Below are 5,355 nucleotides of genomic sequence, written 5' to 3' on the forward strand. Positions count from 1 at the left end.
ACCACTGCACTTTAACCCCAGTCCTGCGGGCGGTCTGCCCCGCTGCGGACTCCACCCGTGCTGGGGGGGCCGTGGGTCCTCTCCCGTCGCAGGGTGCGAACTTCACTGCGGCGGGGACTGGAATGGCGGGTGAAACCACCGCCTGCTGCTCCGGGAGGCTTCCAGCAGGGGGCGGCAACGCGCACCCCACCAACCTGTTTACGGTGAATAAGTAAGGATAATATTACTTAATAATTAAGTACCAGCTCTTAATGGGCATAAATGAGTGCAGAACAGAAATTTTAAATGAGAAGGGGAAAAAAAAGTTTAATTCTGGGACTGAAGGTAGAGCTCAGTGGTAGGAGCGCTTTCCTCGCATCGAGGAGGCCCTGGGTTCCATTCCCAGCTATGGAAAAAAAGATAAATGAGCAAAGCTCTTTGCTCATTCCAAAGATTCCAGTACTCTGAATGAGACCCCAAGGTACTACTGACAAATAATGACAATGAAAAAAAGATGACAATGAAAAAGGTTTAATGCTTGGCTAATAACCCTCCGTCTTCCTTTTAAAAATTGTTTGTTTTTCTTTTTTGATACCTGAGATTGAACCTGGAGTGTTTAACCACTGAGCCACATCCCCACCCAGCCCATTTGTTGTTGTTGTTATTTTGGTTTGTTGTTGTTGTTGTTTTGAGATAGAGTTTCATTAAGTTGCTTAGGGCCTTGCTAAATTGCTGAGGCTGGCTTTGAACTTGTGATCTTCTTGCCTCACCCTCCTGAGCCTCTGATATTACAGAAATGTGCCACTTGCTCAGCTTCTTCTTAGATCTTAGCATCTCTTTATGTATAAGCATTATTAGTGCTTTGTGATATGATTCCTGAATCACACCCCCCTGGACACCCCCTCCCACTTATCTGTTTTCTAACAATGCTTCTGGTAACTATGGCATACAGTTTTTCATGAAGTCAAATTTAGTGACTTTCCTTTATTGTTTCTAGGCTTTGAGTCATGGTTAGAAAGTCTGTGTCTAGATTACCAAGTTCACCAATTTTTCCCACTACTTGTATGGTTTCACATTTAGATTGCTGGTTCATTTAGAATTTATTCTGGCTTATCAGAAATATAGGTGGGACTTTAACTCCATTCTCCTTGAACAGGTTCTTGATCTGCTGCGCTTGTCTGAGGATATCGGACTCGTGCTTCTTCACTTTTCCAAAGAAGATTCTCCAGAAGCCTTTGGTCTCAGACTAGGGTAGCACTGTTGATCCCTCTTGATCTGGGGCTTCAGCCTCTTGGACTGTGCAGCTATTGGTTCTTCCAGCTCTCTAGCCCGCACATGGCCATTGTGGACTATCCAGCTTCTGGTCCTGTAAGCCAATCTAATAAGTCCCCTTTTTATAATTATACTTCCTATTGATTCTGTTCCTCTAGAGAACCCTCATACAGGGGGGAAACTATGTCTATACTGAGCATATGTGGTATAACAATTATCTACCAAATATTTACTTTGTATTGGGTATTAAAAGTGATCTTGAAATGACCTAAATATATGGGAAGATGTATAGACTCTGCAAATACTATTCCATTTTATATAAGGGACTCAAGCACATGCAGATTTTGATGTCTGCAAAAGCGCTATCTTAAATCCATGAAGGATTGGTTCTAGGACTATTTCAAATTTGAAGGATTGATTCAAATTATTTAAATTAAAGAAATGTTTACAAGTCACATAGGTTAATAACACGAAGCTCAGCAGCCTTCTAAAAACCTTTTTCAGCATAACACATCTTTCCCCCTGCGTATAACACAATCCTAACAGGCTCATGATGAAAAATAGAATCAAAATTAAAAATATCAGGTTTTTAATCATATATGATAGGAATACACAATTGGAGAACTATTCTAGTGAGTTAGTAGTTCTGATGTTCATGTGACAAAGGCCTGGGGCTTGATTTGTCTATAATCCAACATGAAAATCAGTTTGAACTGGTACCACCTGAAATGCTTATAGGGCCTTTCTTCCTCTTTTTAGCCATTTACTATAGGGGGCAGAAACAGGTGCTGGAAATCTCTTTTTTGTTGTTATTGTTTTTCTATTTTGGTTCCTTTTTATTTGTTTGTTTGTTGTTGTTGTTGTTGTTGTTGTTTTCATGCTAGGATTGAACCCAGGGTCTCCTGAATGTTAAGCACAGCATGGGCTCTACCACCAAGCTGCACCTGCACAGTGGCTGTGATGGTGATCTTTAATATGACTCTTGGCAATCAGTTTCCAGATAAAGGATAAAGGTTACCACTCATGATAAAGAGTAAAGGTGGGGCTGGGATTGTGGCTCCGTGGCAGAGTGCTTACCTCGTCCATGAGAGGCACTGGGTCTGATCCTCAGCACCACATAAAAATAAATATAAAATAAAATAAAGGTAACCTTTACTCTTCTATTTTAAAAAATAGAAGAGTAAAGGTTATCGCTTGCTACATTGGAACTTTTCTTCTTTCCTCTCTTCCTCATTTAATGAGGAACTGAATAATTGGTAAATATATTCTTCTCCCTAGGTGGGGTCAAGAAAGAGGAAGGAATGATAAGCAGGAACAAATCCATGAATGCTGAGTATCATCTGCAACTTAGTTTTCCTTAAGACTTTTGTGTCTGTATCTTCCCCCATGGAATGTCCCCAGGTGTCCTGGAAGCTGAGTTTGGAGGGCCGGTAAGCCACTTCAGTGCCAGGAGAAGGAGTGCCAGTATCAGAGGAAGATAAGCAGTGGAATACAAGGGTGCCCAGTCATTTGCAGAAGATTACTCAGCTGTTACTCAGAGGTACCAGTGATTCATTGGTATCTAATACTTTAAAAAATTCACTATAAAACTAGTCATGACAACAGAAAGACCTGATCCAAAAAAAGGTCTCTTACCCCAGCTTTAATTGGTCCCTGATGCTAACAATGATGGGCAACCGCTCTTACATGGTAACAACTTGACATTTTCTTTTCCCAAACATCCCTGGATGGTTTTGAAAGGACTTCAGTACTCTATGCAAAATAAAAGCTTTCTTGGCAGCTAGACAGTAATCTGAATTTACAATCAATAAACTGGAAATAAAGATGTACCGGGAATCTGATCATATGTACTAACACAGCTTGTTTTACTTCCGTATTTGGAATTGTTTCAATTAAATATTTTGTTTTTCTGTTTTGTGTTCTGTTTATTTTTCTTTTATATTATTAAACCCAGCGCCTCAAGCATGCTGAACATGTGCTTTACCACTAGGTCTATATATATATATATTGTATATTTGTAAGCAAATATTAGATTCTTAGAAGTAATACATTGACAAAGACACCTCGGAAAAGAATGTTGTCTCCCATTTAGCTTATTGAATTCAAAGTACATTTGGTATCAGAGCATCAGACTGGAACTCACATGTGAATGGATCAAACAATAGAAACTAGCCAGGCATGGTGGCAGGTACCTGCAGGCCCAGCCACTCGGGGAGCCAAGGTTGTGTGATCACTTGACCCAGGAATTTGAGTCCTACCTGGGCAACACAGCAAGACCTCATCTCGAAAGAAAGAAAGAAAGAGAGAGGGAAAGACAAAGAAAGAAAGAAAGAAAAGAGAGAAAAAAAGAAAAATCATGTTTGTCTGTAAAGAACAGCCATTATTTTAAAAAATAAAAGGGGGTGGAATTGTGGCTCAGTAGCAAAGCACTTCACACTTGTGAGCCACTGGGTTTGATCATCAGCACCACATAAAAATAAAAAAAGTATTGTGTCCATCTACAACTAAAAAAATTTTTTAAATAAAGGGCTTGGAATGCGGCTCAGTGGTTAAGTGCCCCTGGGTTCAATCCCTGGTACCAAAAACAAAAAAAAAAATACAGCAATTATTACCAATTTGACCCCAAACTGGGTCCTTTTTCCTTCTTGGAAATACAGAGCCAATAAATAAGACCCATATCCAAATCAGGAGCAAGGAAAGGTTTATTGTTGGTCAAAAAATAGAAGAAACAGAAGACAAGGCCTTGAAAATCAGTTTCTTGGCTCATTGGGTATGGAAAATCCTAGATAGAATATAAAATAAATGAGATAAGAATATTCCTTTTTTTTACTAGTCTATTCCCTCCCCCTCTAGAAATTTGAGCACCACCTCTTTCTGCTCCTTTTATATTTCTTTCTGGTCTCATCATGGCGACTGTCAGCCTTCATGGCACTGGAGAGTGTCACCACGCAGATGGAATCATAATGAATTTGGAGGTTATCAGGTGGTCACTCGGGCAGCCATCCTAGATCCAACCCATTTTGGCCAGCCCACTTGAGGAGGACTTCGGGTCTTCAGGCTTCTATCCTTAAAGATGAACAAAATTAGGGTGGGGTCAAAATTCAGCAAGGTTGTGTAGGCATCAACCCCTCACCACATCACCTGCCCAGTCCCCCTCCCCGACCACTGGTACACAACAGGACCTTGAGGCAGGAGGGTCACAGTTTCAATGTCAGCCTCAATAACTTAGCAAGGCCCTATCTCAAAATAATAAAAAGGGGGTGGGGATGTGGCTTCATGGTTAAGTGCACCTGAGATCAATCCCTGGTACCAAAACAATTAAAAAAAACTAGATTCTGGTTTTAAATTTGGTGGCTTAAATTTTTTTTTCTTCTTTTTTTTTTTTTATTGGTTGTTCACAACATTACAAAGCTCATGACATATCATATTTCATACATTAGATTGAAGTGGGTTATGAACTCCCAATTTTACCCCAAATGCAGATTGCAGAATCACGTCGGTTACACATCCACAATTTTACATAATGCCCAATTAGTAATTGTTGTATTCTGCTACTTTTCCTATCCCCTACTATCCCCCCTCCCCTCCCCTCACATCTTCTCTCTCTACCCCATCTATTGTAATTCATTTCTCTCCTTGTTAATTTTCCCATTCCCCTCACAACCTCTTATATGTAATATTGTATAGCAATGAGGGTCTCCCTTCATTTCCATGCAATTTCCCTTTTCTCTCCCTTTCCCTCCCATCTCATGTCTCTGTTTAATGTTAATCTTTTCTTCCTGCTCTTCCTCCCTGCTCTGTTCATAGTTGCTCTCATTATATCAAAGAAGACATTTGGTATTTGTTTTTTAGGGATTGACTAGCTTCACTAAGCATAATCTGCTCTAGTGCCATCCATTTCCCTGCAAATTCTATGATTTTGTCATTTTTTATTGCTGCATAGTACTCCATTGTGTATAGATGCCACATTTTTTTTATCCATTCATCTATTGAAGGGCATCTGGGTTGGTTCCACAGTCTAGCTATTGTGAATTGTGCTGCTATGAACATCGATGTGGCAGCATCCCTGTAGCATGCTCTTTTAAGGTCTTCAGGGAATAGTCC

The sequence above is a fragment of the Urocitellus parryii genome, chromosome 8 (assembly GCF_045843805.1).
Source record: "Urocitellus parryii isolate mUroPar1 chromosome 8, mUroPar1.hap1, whole genome shotgun sequence".
Taxonomy (NCBI): Eukaryota; Metazoa; Chordata; class Mammalia; order Rodentia; family Sciuridae; genus Urocitellus; species Urocitellus parryii.